Here is a 22204-nt window from a genome sequence, read left to right on the forward strand (position 1 = left end):
TATCACTCACAAAAAAAGTTTCACCTTTATGTAGCGCCCCCTTACTTTCAGTATGGGCACTACACTAAAGTTAGTGGGGAATGGGAGAGTTATTTTGCTCCCATTCACAGATTGCTAAATTTGGACTTCTGTCGCTCCAGAAATGTCCACTGGGTCAGGCTGTGCTCCAGGGATGCGGTACCATCCCTGGCCAGCAGTTGGCACCAGAGGGGTTCTGGTAGAGCAAGTTTTCCCCAGCAGCCAATCAGAGGAGTTTTCCCTTGCGGGGCATGCTGGGGGAGAGTAAATCTGTGACAGGTGTTATGGCCAAATTTGCAGGCTACACGGAACCTCATCCGGAGGTAAAAAGGGACTCCAGTGACTCACTGGGTCCCCAGTTCTATTGAGAGGATCCCAGGCTGGGCGCCGTTCGATTGGGGGGGGGGCGGCGGCTTGAGGAGAACCCGGAGGCAGGTTGTCCAACAGGGCTTGAACAAACCAATCGGGGATCTGGTGACTGGAATGCTGACAGGTATGCTTTGCTGTCATCCGGTGACCTATGCTAAAACTTACTGGGAGGATTCGCTCCAATTATCCATTTAGCTCGCTTAAAGTAATAGGCCTGTGGCAGAGGACCTAGAGCCAGGTCTGTGAGAGAGGCATGTTCCTCCCATGAATTCAAGGTGACACTTCGGATGCCAGACTAGTGAGAGGGGTCTGTCCGGGGGGAACTTCACCCACTCTAGCTAGAGTGGCGACGAATCATAAACTGACATTACTGAGAGCAGGACTGCTCGGTTCATATCCAGGCCTGATACCACAAGGTTCTCACTTTTCTCTTCATCAACCCCATCTTCCTATTTGATGTTGGCCAGGAAATAAAGCATCGGAAAACCTTTACTGTCTGGACCCTCGCTCACTGCTTTGTTCTCCAACTGCACCCCTAGACGAGAGAGAGAGAGAGAGAGAGAGAGAGAGAGAGAGAGAGAGAGAGAGAGAGAGAGAGAGAGAGAGAGAGAGAGAGAGAGAGAGAGAGAGAGAGAGAGAGAGAGAGAGAGAGAGAGAGAGAGAGAGAGAGAGAGAGAGAGAGAGAGAGAGAGAGAGAGAGAGAGAGAGAGAGAGAGAGAGAGAGAGACAGACACACAGTAATCATCTCAAGCAAAAACCCACCCATACATTAACCGCACAAATAATTAGTATTAGGAGCCACTACTTTTCATTAAGGAGTCATAGATGTCCCTGTCCATTCTCTATCTTTACTGAAGCCAACGCGTGACTGGAATTACACTTTAGCCATCACAGCTTCAGAAACAACATTGAAAAGATTACATTTTAAAATTCAAATAATAAGGTTACCAGAAATTATAAAAGGTTTTCTATATCCGAGTTCCTAAGTTGTAGCTTTTTGTCACTATAATTTTTCAACTGATTTAAATAGATTTAACTAAAGACATAGAACCATACAAAACGTCACAACTTGTGAAGAAAATTCTTTTAACCACTTAAGGACCGGACTAATATGCTGCTAAATGACCCAAGGGGTTTTTACAATTCGGCACAGCGTCGCTTTAACAGACAATTGCGCGGTCGTGCGACGTGGCTCCCAAACAAAATTTGCGTCCTTTTCTTCCCACAAATAGAGCTTTCTTTTGGTGGTATTTGATCACCTCTGCGATTTTATTTTTTTGCGCTATATACAAAAATAGAGCGACATTTTTGAAAAAAAAAAACAATATTTTTTACTTTTTGTTATAAGAAAAATCAAATAAACTAAATTTTAGTCAAACATTTAGGCCAAAATTTATTCAGCCACATGTCTTTAGTAAAAAAAAAAAAAAAAAAAAAAAAAAAAAAACGCAATGAAAAAAAAAATTAGCTACCTAGCGGCGGCAACAGTGACACTAATACAGTGATCAGAAAAATGATCGCTTAGTGACGCTGGCAATAGGGAGTGAAAGGGTTAACTAGGGCGGTGATCAAGGGGTTAAAACTTTATTGGGGGGGGGGGGGTACGGGGGCTACCCTGAACCTAACACTAACTGCCTGTCACACCGACACTAAATGCAGTGATCAGTACATATATGATCACTGCATTCAGTGACACTGTGACAGGGGGGTGATCGGGGGGGGGGGGGGGGGGTTAATGTGCCTATGTGTAGTGTGTGTCAGTGTAGTGTTGGTGCGACTTACTGTGTGATGTATTCTGTCCTCAGCGGCGGTTGAAAATACCGCCGAGAGGAGAGAATACATCACTTCCCCCTTCCTGTGTTTACACAGGAGGAGGAAGTGACACACGGGGAGTGCTCTCATTGGCTGTGAGCGATCCAGAGGGGGGGGCGGACAAAAACGAACAGCAGCCACCTCGTCCCGGATCGCTCCTGAAGCCACGGGAACCGCCGCATGTACCGGGGGGGGGGCCCCGATCAGACCCACGTCTAGGCAGGCATGTACAGGTACGTTGATGTGCCTGTCCGTGCCATTCTGCCGACGTAAATGTACATGCGGCGGTCCAAAAGTGGATATATATATATATATATATATATATATATATATATATATATATATATATATATATATATAAATAAAAAAGATGACTTTTTAGTAAAATCCTCACGCAATTTGCTTAGTTTCTACAGGTACATTCAGAAAACAGTATCCAACAGAATCACAATCTTAACAGTAGGAATTTAAATTAGCAGGCCAATATATTTTTGTTCTCTTCAGTTTACTGCGATTACAAGAGGGAAAAATGGATGAATCACTGTGTTAACAACAGTTGCTAGGAAGAGTTTTCACAACTCTAGCATGGTATGCAATTAACATAGGTTTATTCTTAGACAGTAAGAAAATTTATTGTCTGTGAACAAAGTAGAAACTGAAACATGGAGGGAAAACGCAGGGGAAAAAAATAAATAAAAAAAAAATAAAAAAAAAAAAAAAAAGAGTCCCCTGCAGAACGAAAACTATTTTATTTGCTTCATATTAAAAAAAAAAAAAACACAACTTTTACAAATGTAACAATATAGGATTGTAAATATAGAAATACCACATGGCTTTTTAACCACTTAAGGACCGCCTCCTGCACATTTACTTCGGCAGAATGGCACGGCTGGGCACGTACAGGTACGTCTTGTGCTAGTACCCAGCCGTGGGTCGCGGGCACGCGCCTGCGACCCGGTCCGAAATTCCGTGACCGGGACCCGATCGCCGCTGGAGTCCCGCGATCGGTCCCCGGAGCTGAAGAACGGGGAGAGCCGTATGTAAACACAGCTTCCCCGTTCTTCACTGTGGCGCTGTCATCGATCGTGTGATCCCTTTTATAGGGATTCACAATCGATGACATTACACCTACAGCCACACCCCCCTACAGTTGTAAACACACATGAGGTCACACATAACCCCTTCAGCGTCCCCTTGTGGTTAACTCCCAAACTGCAACTGTCATTTTCACAGTAAACAATGCATTTTAAATACATTTTTTGCTGTGAAAATGATAATGGTCCCAAAAATGTGTCAAAATTGTCCCAAGTGTCCGCCATAATGTCGCAGTCACGAAAATAAAAATAAAAAAAATAAATAAATAAAAAATAAAACGCTGATCGCCGCCATTGGTAGTAAAACTATTTTTTTTTTTTATAAAAATGCAAGAAAACTATCCCCTATTTTGTAAACGCTCTAAACTTTGTGCAAACCAACCGATAAACGCTTATTGCGTTTTTTTTTACCAAAAATAGGTAGAAGAATACGTATCGGCCTAAGCTGAGGAAACAAAATTGTGTCTCTATTTAGGTTTATAGCGCAAAAAATAAAAAAACACAGAGGTGATCAAATACCACCAAAAGAAAGCTCCATTTGTGGGGAAAAAAAGGACGCCAATTTTGTTTGGGAGCCACGTCGCACGACCGCGCAATTGTCTGTTAAGGGGACGCAGTGCCGAATCGCAAAACCTGGCCGGGTCCTTTAGCTGCCTAAAGGTCCGGGTCTTAAGTGGTTAAAACCCTTATACCTTTAATAAGAAAATATGCAAATAAAGTTATAAAATATATTTTGATAATGCTTTTGACAAGGGTTCAAAATTCCAGAGCTACTAGCCAGGCCTTAGGAGTTACTTGCCACCAGTTACCCCACCCAACCCCTGCCCACCCCCGTAAATTATCTCATGAAAAAACACGGTTAGACGTATTATGCAAAATTAAAGTGGCTGTAAAGCAACTATGTTATGCTCATACAATAGCCTATGTTCGATAACTTGTGCCCCCACTGTATATGCTTTATAAAATAAAATGCTGATTTCTACCTTATTTCAGCCCACCTCCAAGCGCTCACGAGACCGATTATCTCTCTTCTCTCCCAGTGTGACAGCTACAGTGGGAGGAGCCGAGAATTCCCCCCCCGACGTCAGCGAGGTGGTGGAGGAGAGAGGCAAGCAGTCACATGAGCACCAGGAGGCACTCTAAAATAAGGTAGAAATCTGTATATCTTTTATAAAGCATATACATGAACATAACATGAAGGTGATGGAGGCAAGTAAACTGACCATGGTGTGGTTCGTTTACGGGGGGTTCAGGACCAGGCAGGATCAGCCAGGTACTTTAGATAATACAAGGGGCCAAATGACACAACACAAGCACTGTGCTGTTATACATGCATTAAAGCAGGGTTTGACAAATTTGCTTGGAATCTAGGAGCCAGCTAAAAAAGTTAGGAGCCAGAAAACGCGTCCCGTCCCACCAAGCTCGCGCGCAGAAGCAAACACATACGCGAGTAGCGCCCGCATATGTAAATGGTATTCAAACCACACATGTGAGGTATCGCAGCGATCATTGGAGTAAGAGCAACAATTCTAGCCTTTTCTCTCCAACTCAAAATATGCAACCTGTAGAATTTTTTAAACGTCACCTATGGAGATTTTAAAGGGTGAAAGTTTCTCGCCATTCCACGAGCGGACGCAATTTTGAAGTGCTTTTGTAAAGACCGCTGCACAAATACGGTGTGACAAAGTATTGCAACAACCGCCATTTTATTCTCTAGGGTGGGCCCCTCTACCACTTGTGCTTGAAAAGGTGGCTGTCTGACAGTCAGGGATCAACACTAAGCCCAGAAGTTAAAACAAATCAGTTCCTGAGCTTCCATTGCTTCTACAGATCACTCCATAACGATGTGTGGAAGTGATCAACCTGAACAAGTGTAAACACAACACACTATCTACACAATTAGGTCCATCCATCTATATAAATTATATATATATATATATATATATATATATATATATATATATATATATATATATATATATATATATATATATATCCATCTATATCTATATCTATATCTATATCTATATCTATATCTATATCTATATCTATATCTATATATATATATATACATATATATACTCCGATACCAGAAGTGACATCACTTAGGAGCGAACCACCTCCTCCTCTCCAGACAGCGCCATCCCCGCCTCCTCCTCCCAGCCGGCATCGCAAGGTGCAGGCCCACCCAGCCTAACAGCCTACAAGTCTCGTCTCCTCGATACACACCTGCTACCTCCAGCTCCGACTTCCATTCACACAGCACTGGAGTCAGGCTCTCCCTGGCTGGATGCAGAGAACAGGATACTGCCTGTAGAGCCCCCTGTTTTGAGCAGCAGGGCTCTCTCCCTGCACCATGCCTGCATTCTCTGGCTGCCTCCCTGTACCATGCCTGCAGTCACTTCTGCCTGTTGCCTCCTACTTTCCTCTACCAGCTGTCACCTCTGCCCCCATGTCTCCCAATAACTAATCCTATTCCCATCCTCTTCCTCCCAGCGATCACAGCCTTTTCCATCCCAACCCTCCCACCCCAAAATCCGCATTTCACCCCACCCTCAACTACCTTGCCCTCACTTACCCCTCCCACCACCCTACTCCCGAACCCCCGCCACCTCCCAAACCAGCCCTCTTCATAAGCGATGGGTATCGGTAATGGCGAGTACCTGCAAAAACGTATCGGTACTCGGTGTTGAAAAAATGGTATCGGTACATCCTAATAGACACCCCCCAGATATGGAATTTAACCACTTCCCGCCCGGTCAATAACAGATTGATGTCCGGGACGTGGTTCTGAAATCCTGACTGGACGTCTGACGTCCTGCAGAATTTCATGCCTGTGGGGGCGCGCAGCGATCGGTGATGCGGGGTGTCAGTCTGACACCCTGCATCTCCGATCTCGGTAAAGAGCCTCCAGCAGAGGCTCTTTACCACGTGATCAGCCATGTCCAATCACGGCTGATAACGATGTAAACAGGAAGAGCCGTTGATGGCTCTTCCTCACTCGCGTCTGACAGACGCAAGTAGAGGAGAGCCGATCGGCGGCTCTGACAGGGGGGGGTTTGCGCTAATTGTTTATCAGCGCAGCCCCCCCTCGGATCGCCACACTGGACCACCAGGGAAGGGCAAAAAAAAAAAAAAGGGGGGGGCAATAAAAAACAAACAAATGGGCACTGACTGGCAACATGGATCCATCAGTGCCACCCCACAGTGCCCATCCGTGCCACCCCACAGTGCCCATCCGTCCCACCACGAGTTCCCATCAGTACCACCTCATCGATGTCATATCAGTGCCGCCATATCAGGGCCCATAATTGAAAGAGAAAACGTACTTATTTACAAAAAATTAACAGAAAAAAATAAAAAATAATTTTTTTTCAAAATTGTCAGTCTTTTTTTTTTAGTTGTTGCGCAAAAAAAAAAAAAAAAAAGTCGGAGAGGTGATCAAATACCACGAAAATAAAGCTCTATTTGTGGGGGAAAAAGGACGCCAATTTTTATTTTGGGTACAGTGTAGCATGACCGCGCAATTGCCATTCAAAGTGTGACAGCGCTGAAAGCTGAAAATTGGCTTGGGCGGGAAGGTGCGTAAGTGCCCTGTATGGAAGTGGTTAAAAGGAATATTTCACTTTTATTGTTTCACTTTAAGCTTTATTAAAATCACTGCTTCCAAAAAAACGTCAGTTTTTAAAACTTTTGTTTGCATTGATACATGTCCCCTGGGGTAGGACCCGGGTCCCCAAACACTTTATGCCAATACTATGCATATAAACCTTTAAAATTAGCACTTTTGATTTTTTTTATGTTTGTGTCCCATAGACTTTTAACAGTGTTCACACAAAATTTTTTGCCTGTTCAGCAAGTCCTGGTGCGAACCAAACCAGGGGGTGTTCGGCCCATCCTTAATTACATACAGCGCATCTGGAAAGTATTCACAGTGCTTCACTTTTTCCACAGTTTGTCATGTTACAGCCGTATTCAAAAGTTGATTCAATTAATTATCTTCCTCAAAATTCTACAAAGCATACACCATAATGACAATATAAAAGCAGTTTGTTTGAAATCTTTGCAAATTAATAAAAAAAAAAAAAATTATAACACACATACATAAGCCTTTTCTCAATACTTTGTTGAAGCACCTTTGTCATTACGGGGTATTGTTTGTAGAATTTTGAGGAAAAAAATTAATTTAATCAATTTTGGAATAAGGCTGCAACATAAAATGTGGAAAAAGTGAAGCGATGAGAATACTTTGCGGATGTACTGTAGGTACGGTGAGGGGATATAATGAAAAGGGAATGAAATAATTAAAGGGAATGATGTAAGCTTTCCTGAGGAGATATTACTGGATGTGTCAGAAAAGTGCATTAGGAAACTGAATATTTTCTGAAAGCAGAGGCCCTGGAGAATTAAAAGGGTTGTAAAGGTAAATGTGTTTTCACCTTAATGCATCCTATGCATTAAAGTGGATGTAAACCCAAAACATTATTATTTATTTTTTGATGTCACAATGTAGAGAATAAGATTTCCTATCATCTGTGCCCAGTCTTGCCACACAGAGTTAATCCAGCGCTGAGCAATCCTCTTTTTATTGTTCAGTAAAATAAAACAGACTTCCAGATAAAGACCAAAGTCTTTGCATGAGTGACAGGTTATTTACATATCTCGTGCACTAGCTTGCAGACATGCACAGCTTCTGTAAAGTGCACAATTCACATCCCCCTCCCCTCTCCTCCTCTCCGCTCCTCTCCCGTCCAGCTCTCCCAGGATTGGCTGCCTTTCCTGTGTTTTGATTAAATGTTTTTAAAATATGGGGTGATCATACAAGCATCTATTACAGCCTGGTCCTCTCTAACCAATACCCATTTTACTGATGCCCCTATCCAGAAACTAAAAATTCCACTGGCAGCTTACGAATATCTTATGCCTAACTTCACGGTCCAACCGTTGAAGAAAGTGGAGGTGCACTACTCCACGCCTCCCCCCGAATGAACAAAGTGCTGTAGACAGGTATAGGATATTCCAAATACAGCACTACTCGCAAGCCAACACAAGAAGGTCCATCAAACTCCCACAGATCCTCTGGGACTCCTTACTGAGCAAACCCTCAAACACAAAGGGATATCCCTCTTCTACAAACTTGCATCCCCTCTATATATTCAGACAAAAAGCCCTAACATGTTGAAATGGGAACAAGAGCTGCAATTAGAGTTTCCCCTACACCAGTGGCACGAGGCAATAAAATATAATGGGAAGTCCTCGGCATGCGTGGACCACTGGGATAATGCACAGAAACTATTACATAGATGGTATTTAACCCCCTGTCCGGTTACATAAAATGAACAGCACTGTAACACCACTATGCTGGAGAAACTGCTCCATATTTTTTGGAACTGTAATGTTATACAGACTTTCTGGACGAAGGTCCAATCGCTCATTGTAAATGTCACAACAGTCAGTTACGCACTTACTCCTGCATTTACACTACTGAGCCTAGGTATTGAGAATTTCCCACCGCTTATGAGAAAAGTAGTCATTCACATTTTGTTTGCCGCACGCATATCAATAGCAAAAGAATGGCGCCCCCAATCACACCCCAGTATCACAGAGGTGATAGCGAGGCTGAACTCACAGTACACCATGGAAAAGATGCTGGCCTACACGGAAAGGAGATCTCAAACTTTTCATAAACACTGGGAGATATGGAGGATGTCTAAATATGCCCCCTCACACTTGTGAACTCACCGATTTTAGTGTATTAGCATCCCAACATCTAGTGGTAGGACTCAAAGATAGGTATGACCAAGATTGCTTGTTTTGTATCCCTAATTATCACTGTTAAACCGTCCCATGGTTTTGTTTATTATTGAGTATCACTACAGCTGGAGAACTCTTACCAGACGGATATGCTCCAAGGACCCTCGTTAAGGTCCAGGACAGGCTACATACCACCGACCTTGCAAATAGCCTGCTCACAGTTTGAACCCAAAAGGGTGACAGGCCTAACCTCCTGCGGAGGTCAATCCAATTAGAATGTTTGTAGCTCATACTTCGGCACTGTATTTTCTTTGTGTAAGATATATTCCTGTTTTTTCGCCTTGTATATCTTGTACTGAACCAAACGCATTATTTTCTGTATACATGGTGCAAATTCAATAAAAATCTACTGTTTAAAAAAAAAAAAAAAAAAAAAAAAAAAAAAAAATTGGCTGATCCACAGTTCAGTGTAAACAGCCATCAGAATATACATAGACAAGAAGCTGTGCATGTCTGCAAACTAGTGCACAAGATATGTAAATAACCTGTCACTCAAGCAAGGACTTTGGTCTCCATCTGGAAGTCTGTTTTATTTCACTGAACAATAAAAAGAGGATTGCTCAGCACTGGATTAACTCTGTGTGGCAAGACTGGGCACAGATGATAGGAAATCGTATTCTCTACATTGTGACATCAAAAAAATAAATAAATACAAATGTTTTGGGTTTACATCCACTTTAATGCATTAAGGTGAAAATACATTTACCTTTACAACCCCTTTAATTCTCCAGGGGCTCTGCATTCAGAAAATATTCAGTTTCCAAATGCACAAAGAGCGATGCTGTTGCCCTTTTTGAGCGGCATACCTTGGGCATTGCCATTCATCACGTGGCAAAAAAAAAAAAAAATTTGGAGTGCCATTAGAAAGTAATGGTCTTGCAAACGTGTCCAGGCCACGGTTTAATTCAGCCCGCGATTCAAATCGCCTAGGTGTGAGTGGAGTCCAAGTCATATGACATGGTAGGTTAACAAGCCGATGCGCGCCCTTGGGGGCATGCATCACGGCGATCATTGTTGGGGCGTGTCAGTCTGACACACCGCAACTCTGATCTAGGTAAAGTGTCTATGACAGAGACTCTTTACCACATGATCAGCTGTGTCCAATCTCAGCAGATCACTATGTAAACAGGAAGAGCGGTTTATCAGCTTTTCCTCACTCGCGTCTGACAGACGCGAGTAGAGGAGACCTGATCGGCTGCTCCTCTGACAGAGGGGTCTGCACTGATTGTTCATTAGCGCAGCCCCCCGCGGACACCCACTCAAGACCACCAGGGATAGCCACCACTGATGACCACCAGGAATGGCATCCCGGGTGGCAATGTGTGCCCATACATGATGCAAGTGCCCACCAGTAATACCTGCCAGTGCCTCCTAATTAGTGATGCCAATTAGTGCCACTCAGTGCCCATCCATGCCTAGTGCCCGCCTATCAGTGCAGCCTCATCAGTGCCTGGCAGTGCAGGAGAAAACATACTTATTTACAAGATTTTATAACAGAAACAAAGAAAAAAAACGTATTATTTATTTTTTATTGTTTAGTAGGAGGTGATCAAATACCACCAAAAGAAAGCTCTACTTGTGGGAACAAAATGCTGTTTGGGTACAGTGTAGAATTCTCATTTAAACAGCGACAGCAGTGAAAGTTGAAAATTGGCTTGGGCAGGAAGGGGAAAGTGCCCAGTGTTGAAGTGGCTTAATCAAATGCTTTTGGAGTAAAATTCTATCTAAAATGAATCCGGAAGCCCCGGAAGAATATACCCCCTTCCTAACCAGACCATTTTTTGCAATACGGCACTGCGTCTCATCAACTGACAATTGTGCACGTTGTACCCAAACAAAATTTACGCCCTTTTTCCACAAATAAACCATTCTTTTGTTGGTATTTGATCACCTCTGCAGTTTATTTTTTTCACTATAAAACAAGAGCAAAAAAACAAACGCAATAAGCGTATAGTGAAACGGACTGCATGTCCGTTTCCATCCAATTGACATGCGTTCCAAACCGCTAGATGGATGGCATCCGCTGACATAAGCCTCCCCATAGAGGAAAATGTGTGTCTCGATCTGGTCCGCCTGCTGTGTGAAGTGGTCTTCTGCGAGTCCTGTGCCAGAATTGCACACAGTGGTGTCCTGTCTACAATAATGGTAACACATACAAAAAAACATATAAATTGTAGCGCTAAACAAAAATAAAAATTTACACCAAGTGATGTGAACACTGTGTACAAAAAATAAAAGTGATAAATAGACATATGTTTATATAGACCTATGGAAAAAAAAAAGTCTCTGGTGTGAAAAAATTCATATAAAAGTGACAGTCCAATATAAACAAAGGTGCTGGAGCTCCCACAATCCAAACGTGACAGATGCAGTGAAAATGGCCACCAACTTGAGAGAGGCTTACCGGAAATAATGAACCCTGAAGAACAGGAAGGAGAGAGGCGACGTTGCTGGATGTGGCAGCAGAGGAGCACCCATTATCTACATACCCTTGGTACAGCAGTTTGGTGTGAGAGACGTTGTGTGGGAACTGCAGCAGAGGATCCGGTCCTACAGTGGTTTATACCATGCTTGGTTGACCCATTGAACATATGTTCTTCAGGGTTCATTATTTCCAGTAAGCCTCTCAAGTTGGTGGCGGCCATTTTCACTCCATCTGTCACGTTTTGGATTGTGGGAGCTCCAGCACATTTGTTTATATTGGACGGTCACTTTTATATGAATTTTTTCATATGTTTATATAGATCTATGTCTATTTATCACTTTCATTTGTTGTACACAGTGTTCACATCACTTGGTGTAATTTTTATTTTTGTTTAGTGCTACAATTTATGTTTTTTGTATTTGTTACCATTATTGTAGACAGGACAACACTGTGTGCAATTCTGGCACAGGACTCGCAGAAGACCACTTCACACAGCAAGGAACCAGGAATCCAGAAATGTTGACTTCTTAAAATTATTCGGATAGCAGCTTTTAATCATGACAACAGATTTCAGCAGTACAGGCTGTGAAGAGGTATTAAGGGTCTTCCATGTATAGTTTTTTTTTTTTTTTTTAAGGGTCTGAGTAGCTTTAAAGCAGAACTCCAGCCATTACTCCAAATGCCAAACACACCCTTCTCCCTTCCCCCCACTGCCTATTCACAGCAGCAAGAGCCTGTGGGTTCTATGAGAAGAGGAAGAGATGAGAGAAGATATGCAGCTGAGCACAGCGCAGGATCAAGATAGGACTCTGAGCCTCCGTTCACATTGGGGTGATATGACAAATCACCAGCGGCCCCTGTCCAAAATGGTGCAATGTCGACTTTGCATTGTAGCACCGATTCGCAAAAGAAGTTCCTGCACTACGTTTGGTGACTTTGGGGGTGATTTCAACAGACATCTGTGCTGGAACCCGCACAGAGGTCTCTCAAATCGCCCCCCCCAAGTCGGACTGAAATGGCAGGCTTGAACTCGCACAATTTCAAACCCACATTCAGTGTGAACCCAGGATAAGTGTTCAGAGAGGAAGGGAGGATCAAGCAAGTACCGTAATACATTTTTTTTTACCTTGATGTCGCGTACACGGTCGTTTTTCGGCATGAAAAAAAATGTAATTTTTCAGCATGTCCAAAAAACGAAGTTTTTCCAACTTAATCATTAAAAACGACGTTGCCCACACACTAGAGCTGCACGATTAGTCGTCAAGAATCGTTATCGCGATCTTTTTCCCGTTGCAATTCTTGACACAGGGCTTCACAATCTTTAACATGAAAAGAATTTTCTCTCTGCACTTTGGTATGCAAAGAATTTCCTGTCTGCTCTCAGCCAAAAGTCAGTCTGGGCAGCCTGCCAAGTTTTAAAAACATTCTTTATCATTGGAAAGTTAAGTCTAAACATTGTATCACATCAAAGAAATAAACTTCTGTTAGGGAACGTTTAACCACCAAACCTTTTTCTGACAGCTCTTTTCAAGTTAAAATCATTATTTTTTTTGCTAGAAAACCCCCAAACATTATATATATATTTTTAGTAGAGACCCTAGAGAATAAAATGGCGGTTGTTGCAATATTTTATGGTGCACTGTATTTGCGCAGCAGTCTTTTTAAATGCATTTTTTTTTTTTATTACTTTAATGAATTAAAAAAAAAAAAAAAACTAGCAGTAAAGTTAGCCCTTTTTTTTTGTATAAATGTAAAAGATTTTACGCCGTGAGAATCGTGATCTTCATTCTAAGCAAAAAAATTGCGATTCTCATTTTGGCCAAAATCGTGCAGCTCTACCACACACCATCATTTTTGAAAAATGATGAACAAAGAGCGGTGACGTACGACGGCACTCTAAAGGGGAAGTTCTATTCATCTTGGGGCTGCTTTAGCCGATTCCTTGTTAGTAAAAGACGATTTGCGCTTTTTTGTCTGTTACAGCGTGATGAATGTTCTTACTCCATTATGAACGGTAGTTTTACCAGAACGAGCGCTCCCGTCTCATAACTTGCTTCTGGGCATGCGCGGGTTTAAAACTTTGTTTTTGCCCACACACAATAATTTTTTACAACACAAAAAATTACATTTTTCAGAAGCTGAAAAACGATGTGAAGCCCACACACAATCATTTTAAATGACATTTTAAAAAATGTTGTTTTTTTTTTCATGCCGAAAAGTGATCGTGTGTATGCGGCATAAGACCCCTTTCACAATGAGGCGGTTTTCAGGTATTTTAGTGCTAGAAATAGCACCTGTAAACCTCCCATTAATTTCTGTGTGACTTTTCACACTGGGGCGGTGCGCTGGGGGGCGTTAGGAAAAGTCCTGCAAGCAGTATCTTTGGTAAATTAGGTCATTTTAAACATCTTAAAGACAAACAACTTTTTTCTGACACTTGTTGCTTACAAGTTAAAATCAGTATTTATTGCTAGAAAATTACTTGGAACCTCCAAATTATATATCTATCTATATCCCAAGAGCAGGGTTCGACAATTCCCAGGCGCCAGGTCGCAATTGCGACTAGAATTAGCGACCTGGGGTCACCTGCGTCTCCGTTCACCCCGCCGCGCGATCGCGGAGTGCCGCTCCGGCCGGTAATTGAGGCAGCGCCTTTGCGGCCTACTGCAGGCCTAGGATACCTTCTGTAGTCTGGCGCCATCTTGTGGTCGCCGCTGGAATGACAAGAGACAACCAGCAATACTAATAGGGATTTCTGCCTGTATTTACTGCCAAAGTGGAGAAGAGAAGGAAGCGATTGTGGCCATCACCTGGCGCCTTTTGCCTAATGGTGAGTGGGGGGGGGGGGGGGGAGCTGGTTTAACCACTTAACCCCCGGACCATATTGCTGGTCAAAGACCAGAGTACTTTTTGCGATTCGGCACTGCGTCGCTTTAACTGACAATTGCGCGGTCGTGCAACGTGGCTCCCAAACAAAATTGGCGTCCTTTTTTTCCCCACAAATAGAGCTTTCTTTTGGTGGTATTTGATCACCTCTGCGGTTTTTATTTTTTGCGCTATAAACAAAAATAGAGCGACATTTTTGAAAAAAAATAATATTTTTTAATTTTTGCTGTAATAAATATCCCCCAAAAATATTTTAAAAAAACTATTTTTTTCCTCAGTTTAGGCCGATACGTATTCTTCTACATATTTTTCGTAAAAAAAAAAAATCGCAATAAGCGTTTATTGCTTGTTTGCGCAAAAGTTATAGCGTTTACAAAATAGGGGGTATTTTTATTAATATTTTTTTTTTACTAGTAATGGCAGCTATCAGCGATTTTTTTCGGTACTGTGACATTATGGCGGACACTTTTGACACATTTTTGGGACCATTGGCATTTTTATAGCGATCAGTGCTATTTAAATGCATTGGATTACTATAAAAATGCCACTGGCAGTGAAGGGGTTAAAACTAGGGGGCGGGGAAGGGGTTAAGTATGTCCCTGGGTGTGTTCTTACTGTGGGGGGGGGGGGGGGGCCTCACTAGGGAAAATCACTGATCTTCTGTTCATACATTGTATGAACAGGGGATCAGCATTCCCCCCGGCCCCCCCCCCCCCGATAGGACCGGGAGCTGTGTGTTTACACACACAGCTCCCGGTCCCCTCTCTGTAACGAGCGATCGCGTATGCCCGGCGGCGATCGCGCCCGCCGGGCACGTGCACAGGAGTCGGGGGCGAGTAGGGGGCACGCGCGCGCCCCTAGTTCCCTGCGAGAGAGCCGACTTAGAGCTACGGGCTCTCGCGCAGGAAAGCCAACCTGTCGCCGTAGAATGACGTCGGCAAGTAGTTAAATAGCTTCATATAGCCTTTTTTTTGGCGGTCTTGTGTCCCTGCAAGGCAGGAAATAAAAACAGTGTATATTATCATCACTGATCACTGTATTAGTGTCACTTGAGATGTCAGTAGCAGTTAGTTCCGACCCAGTGTTAGACTGTATGCCGCACTATCACAGTCCCGCTCTTAGTTGCTGATCGCCACCATTACTAGTATTAAAAAAGAAAAGAAAAGAAAAGTTCCAGTATATATACCATAAACAGCTTTGTCGGTCGTTAAAAAAAAAAAAAAAAACCTTGCTCCTAACTTTTTTAGCTGGCTCCTAGATTCCAAGCAAATTTGTCAAGCCCTGCCCTAGAGAATAAAGTGGCGGTTGTTGCAATATTTTATGTCACACTGTATTTGCACAGCAATTTTTTGGGGGGAAAAATACACTTCAATGAATAAAAAAAAAATAACAGTAACATTTGCCCAATTTTTTGTATAAATGTGAAAAAGATGATGTTATGCCACGAGAATCATGATCTTTATTCTAGGCAAAAAAAAAAAAAAGGAAATGGTGATTCTCATTTTAGCCAGAATCGTGCAGCTCTATCGTGCGTTTATCCGAGGCCATAAAAAAAAAAAAAAAAATTAAGTGCTTTTTTTTGCAATTATAACAAAAATTTTTTTTGCTTAACTTCCCACCCCAATCACATAGGGGACAAACCCCCTATGGGATGATTTTTTGGGGACTGGTTCTCTTTAATGAGCCATGCATGCCTTCCCTGGACTCCACTGAATGTATTGCAGTACATCCCTTTCTGGTTATGCTAGCCGGGGAAAGGGACAGGGTGACTCGGAAGCAACGTCATACATGTTGCTTTCCAGCTCACCAACAAGAAGGGGAGGAGAGCAGACGTGTGTCCGTTCTCTTCTCTCCCCTCCACCCAAGTCAGTCCCGGGCCCGCAGATGGGCAAGCAGAGCCGGAATACATGGCAGGAGCGTGCGGGGGGGGAGGGGTGAAAGAACTTTGGGGGAATGCTTCCACCTGACAGGCAGGAGTTTGCTGGTCAGTTTTAAAGCGGGAGTTCACCCATTTGTGTTTTTTTTTTCTCTTTTCCCCTTAGATGGATGCTCGTTTTGTCTAGGGGAATCGGCTATTTGTTTTAAAATATGAGCAGTACTTACCCGTTTTCGAGATGCATCCTCTCCGTCGCTTCCGGGTATGGGTCTTCGGGAGCGGGCGTTCCTTCTTGATTGACAGTCTTCCGAGAGGCTTCCAACGGTCGCATCTATCGCGTCACTAGTAGCCGAAAGAAGCCGAACGTCGGTGCGGCTCTATACTGCGCCTGCGCACCGACGTTCGGCTTCTTTCGGAAAATCGTGACGCGATGGATGCGACCGTCGGAAGCCTCTCGGAAGACTGTCAATCAAGAAGGAACGCCCAGTCCCGCAGCCCATACCCGGAAGCAACGGAGAAGATGCATCTCGTAAACGGTAAGTACGGATCATATTTTAAAACAACTAGCCGATTCCCCTAGACAAAACGAGCAGGAATCTAAGGGGAAAATGTGTTCTCCATGGGTGAACCTCGGCTTTAAGGCCTTTACACATGTTCAGACTTTTTGACAACAAACCTCTGACTGGCCTGTTTTTGCAGACAATCCGACCGCATGTATGCTCCATTGGACAAGCTTTTTCATGGGACAAACAGTCGCTGTGAGAACAGACAAAATTTCCGGCAACAAATGTCCGATGGAGCAAATCCGATCAGGTGTCCACCGGACTAAAGTCCAAAGTACAAACATGCATGCTCAGAACCAATGCTAAAAAGATTAGAGGTCGACCGATATGAGTTTTTCTATGGCCGATGCCGATATATTTCGTAAAATTTAACAGTTTGGTTAAATAATAAAGAAGGGATACAGAGAGGTGGCTGTGGAGGAGGGGGGTACAGAGAGGTGGCTGTGGAGGAGGGGGGTACAGAGAGGTGGCTGTGGAGGAGGGGGGTACAGAGAGGTGGCTGTGGAGGAGGGGGGTACAGAGAGGTGGCTCCACAGCCACCTCTCTGTACTTCCCTCCTCCACAGCCACCTCTGTACCCCCCCTCTTCCACAACCACCTCTCTGTACCGGGTGGGGATGCATTGTGAAGAGGGATGGGTGCTGCTGCGTTGTGGAGAGGGATGGGTGGTGCTGCGCTGTGGGGAGGGATGGGTGGTGCTGTGTTGTGGGGAGAGCTCTATATAATAATACGACTTGGGGATATGACAAGCTAGAACACTTTTTTCCAACATTCGCAAGAATGCAAAGGAGAAATGGTTATTAATCAATAATTCCAGTCATGAAACCCAGTGGTTTACTTTGTGTTCAAAAACTATCATGACCCTTTCGATGTTCTAGACAGGGTGAGAAGTTCATTTATCAATGTTTGAGCGACTTGGCATAGAAATGATCCTTCAGAGTTAAAGGTAACATCTGCCATGGTCGGGACATCTACACACATATGGATACCCCATACAAGATCCCATTGGAACTGTTACAGACAATCTAAATAAGAAGAGAATTTGAGTTAACCCAGCACACAATGGAGTGATTACATCTTCCATTTGGTCTAGAAACTCCAAATGGAACTAATCAAGATGTCCCTGAATCATTATGTACAAGCATATTAGGCAAGCAATGTCCAGGTCTGAGGTTACAGCAGGCTCCGCTTCAGCAGGGAAGGAAGACGGAGCTATTGCTGGCCACAATCTCCTGCTGGGGGGAGTTACATTAGTCAGGTGGCAGTCGTAAGCCAATGATTGTTTGTTTCTCCCCAAACAGCACGCCGAGGGAGGGGGCGGGGCAGGCCGGGCAGCGCGATGTGAGTGAAATCTCTGTCCCTTCTGCAGTGGCCGTGTGGATGGAGGAATCGGATACATGAATGCAGGGTCACTGGTCAGTACTGCAGGGCAGGCAGCCATGCGGGCCGGATATTGTAGCCGCGAATTGGCCGATTTTTTCAAAAAAATCAGCCGATTTCACAAAAACGGCCAAATATCGGCCGATATATCGGTCGACCTCTACTAAAGATCAGACAATAGTAGAAGTTGCCCAAAGGGTGGCAATAAAGAACAGAAAAAACACGTATTACGTCACTGCGTTCATGTTTGTTGGCTGAAAAAGTCCTATCGTGTGTATGTATACCAAGTTCAAGGACAATGCCCTTTGGAGCAAAATACACAGAAAAGTCAGGTGGAAGTCCGATCGTGTGTATGAGGCTTTATACACACACACACACACACACACACACACACACACACACTCCTGGTGGCTGCAGCCATCAGATTTGGTGTGAAACCCCCTGCTGTCAGGACCATACAAAAGGGTTAAGGCAGAGAATGCATCAACGCAAAAATGTGTAGACTTTAGAACCACTCTAAGTAGTGGATGTGTATGGAATGTGTCACTTTAACTGCTCATTAAAGAGGTTGTAAAGTCAGAAGTTTTTTTTATATTACGCATTCTATGCATTAGAGCCGCACAATTAATCGTTAAAAAAAAATGTGATCTCGATTCAACCCCCCCTGACGATCTCCAATGCAGAGTTTGCCGATTCTTTCATATAACAAGTGAAGAGACTTATCAGCTGTCAAAATAACATTTCTGGGCAGTCTGCCAAGTTCTTAGCAGGAAACATTGTAACTAATGCTTCCTTCTTAGATCAAAAGGGATAAACGTGTGTAAAGAAAATATCAAGTTTTTAACAACATGAAACATTGTAACTAATGCTTCCTTCTTAGAGCAAACCTCTGTGTGTTTGAGCCGGTTCACACTGGGGCGACTCAGCCGCCTGACAAGTCGCGTACCATTCTATTCAATAGAACCGTTCTAATAGGAGCGACGCAAGTCGCTCCGACTTAGAAAAGGGTTCTTGTACGACTTTGGGGGCGACTTGCATTGACTTCTATACAGAAGTCATTTTGCAAGTCGCCTCTGAAGTCGTCTTCAGGACGCCTTGCCGAGTCGCCCCAATGTGAACCGGCTTGATAGATAGAGAGATAGAGAGTGCGCTTTGTGTCTGAATGTACACAGGGAACTGCGACTCTGCTCGGGTGCCTAGCAAGCTGCTTGCTGTGGGGGCAAGCGACAGGAGGGAGAGGCCAGGAGCACAGAAAAAAAGGACCCGAGAGGAGGATCCAGGCAAGTAATAAAATAAACAAACACCACCACGACACTAGGGGGGGGGGGACCAGGAGATGCACTTTTTACTAGACATGCACAATGAATTGTTTAAAGATAGCGATCTCGCTTAAACGCCCCCCCCCCATTCCCCCTGCGATCTTCAGGCTGGATTTGCGCAATTTTTTGATCTCCCTACTGGATCCACGAAAACAGCGTGGAATGCAATTGGCACCCATATCGGAACCGACATCAGCAATCGGAACCAACTTCAGCAACCGCAATCAACACACGCATATTCATTTAATACAGCAAGGGGGCGAATGTATGGTTACATCCCCTTTGAGAAAAGCATCCGCCCCTTGCTGTATTAAAAAATCATTCATGGGGTTCCTCTTCAAGGTTTCGAGAGCCCATAATGAACTTTTCATCTGATCCCACATGCTCAAATTTTAATTTGTCAGATGAACACACTTTTTTATGTAGTCATTTATATAACAGTGGAAGAAGGTACAAAACAGCTGTTTATGAGCAAAGTCAGGTGAAAAAAAAAAAAAAAATTATGATACACAGAACCAATATGTCATTGCCTCCATGGCTATAATTTTTCAAGATGTTGCCATTCTATGAAAGTTTAACATTGCATTCTCCATGCGCCATCTACAGCTGATTTTACTTTTTTAAATTAACCATTTTAAAGAATCGTGATCTTTGTTCTAAGCAAAAGAATTGCGATTCTCATTTTTCCCCAGAATCGTGCAGCTCTACTTTTTACTACCAGATACTCTGGTTAAAAAAAAAAAAACCCACACACCAAAGAATGCTGTGCTAACACAAGCAGCGTTAGGTCGGCAATACACGGTTGGAATCTCAGTCGGTTAAGCAGGTATCGGCCGAGATTTGAACCTTTAATGGGCAGGCTAAATATACAAAGTCGATCAACTTGGGTACAACCAGGCAGCCGGATTTCTCCTGCGACCATCATTAGCGGATGCTATAGCTCATAAATTACTGTCAATTGCAGATTCCCATCAGCACTGTCTGTGTTGATGGGGAAATCTTGCACATTTAGTGTGGTGATCAACTCTGCTGTGCCATTGTGTTTTTGATATGGGGAATACCGCCCCTCTGCCCTGTTGGCTGCCAGTGCCAATCAGATGTTGGTTTCCCAGCATGCCTGTTCCGAGACGGGTATCAGTCGCACCTGGCGGATCCAGATATTATCGCCGTGATGACGCGGTGCCTGGACCGATCCCTGGGACGTCAAGAGAGCGAACTTCAGCCCGCTCTATGCTGAAAACGGGTAACAGATGTGCAAAACTAATTGCACTCCTGTGACCCATAGAAGCCCAGCCAAATGAGTTCAGGCTCGACTTCTCCTTTAAAGGGGTGTTCCAGGCTTTCTTCTATATTAAAAGTCAGCAGCTACAAAAAGTGTAGCTGCTGGCTTTTAATAAACATACACTTACCTGTTCCTCGGTCCAGCGACGTGCCGCTGGGACCTTCGTCCCGGTCCCCCCCTTTACCGCCGGCGCCTCCACTGCAACTGTGGGCACCCGGCCGTGACAGCTTTCGCTTCACGGCCGGGTACCCACTGCGCATGCGTGAACGGTGCAGCGCTCCCTGATTGGACAGGCGATCGCCTGGGACAGGTCACGTGTCACCTGGTCTGTGTCAATAACATAGGTGTCCCTAGGTGAAAGCGACTTTCCCTGGGAGTACCCACCAATGAAGAGGAGGGGCCTGGAGCACCGTGGGGGATACCAGAAGAGGAGGATTGGGCGTGCTCTGTGCCAAACCATTACACAGAGCAAGTATAACATGCGTTATTTTGGTTTTAAAAAGTAAAAGAAGGTTTATAGTGACTTTAAGCATTGTGCTGTGGTAGAAGCTCTGCCCGACCCCTCCATAACACCCAGGAAACATCAGCAACAAGTGTCATGTGGAAGTCAGGCTCTGTGTACACCAAGGCTAAGATATCACACTGAGAATAAAGCAATAGAAGCCATAAGGCCTGTGTAGCAGAGAAGCCAGGACCAGTCAGTACACAGCTCCCTCCGGATGGATGTGATGTGTATTAGAGGGGGGAGGGGGGTTTGTTTACATGAAAACAAAGACAATTCTCCACACTAGTCTTCCCAGAATATGGATACCCCATCCAATCCCCCCTCATTACTCATTACCCAGCCCCGCAGGCCTTCTCCTCACCACAAAGCCTTCCAAGCGGGCCTCTCCCAGCACCCTCCCTGCGGCGTCTCCTCCCCCGGCCTAGCCGACAACCTCGCACAAACTTCCCGAGGAGCTGCTGCCCGTCCCCTCACCTCATGATGGTCTCCTTGGCTGCTTGTGCCACTCCGTGCCCGGCCTTCTCCAGCCCCTCACAAAGACCCAATCCTCTGCTCCGTGCGGCCCCACAGAGCCGGCCATGAGAGGAGGAGCAGGACTGGCGCCGCGACACTACAACTCCCAGCTACCCCCGCGGCAAGGCACGGAGACGTTCAAACGGTGCAACTTTATTGCTAGCTGCACACAGGAGGACACAAGGCTTTGTGGAGGCTCACTGCTCTGTACATAGAAGAGGAGAGAGAATGAGAGCCCGTCATTGCAAGAGCTCACTCGTACCTCAGAGTTTGTTATCTTAAATATTACTGAAGGCAAAACTTTCTATTCGTTTTGGATAAAGAAAAGAAGAATTAGTACACCTCTCAG

General features: G+C 44.2%; 1 protein-coding gene across 1 annotated transcript in view; it reads right to left on the minus strand.

Annotated features, from left to right (window-relative positions):
* The window catches only part of SOCS6 (suppressor of cytokine signaling 6), a 33238-nt gene extending 11236 nt beyond the window's left edge, over positions 1–22002 (minus strand). The window contains exon 1 of the mRNA XM_040353901.1: positions 21817–22002. The gene's annotated coding sequence lies outside the window, so the exon portion shown is untranslated. The remainder of the gene's footprint in view (positions 1–21816) is intronic.
* Between the last annotated feature and the right edge of the window lie 202 nt (positions 22003–22204).

Source organism: Rana temporaria, chromosome 5 (genome assembly GCF_905171775.1).
Source record: "Rana temporaria chromosome 5, aRanTem1.1, whole genome shotgun sequence".
In the NCBI taxonomy this organism is placed as follows: Eukaryota; Metazoa; Chordata; class Amphibia; order Anura; family Ranidae; genus Rana; species Rana temporaria.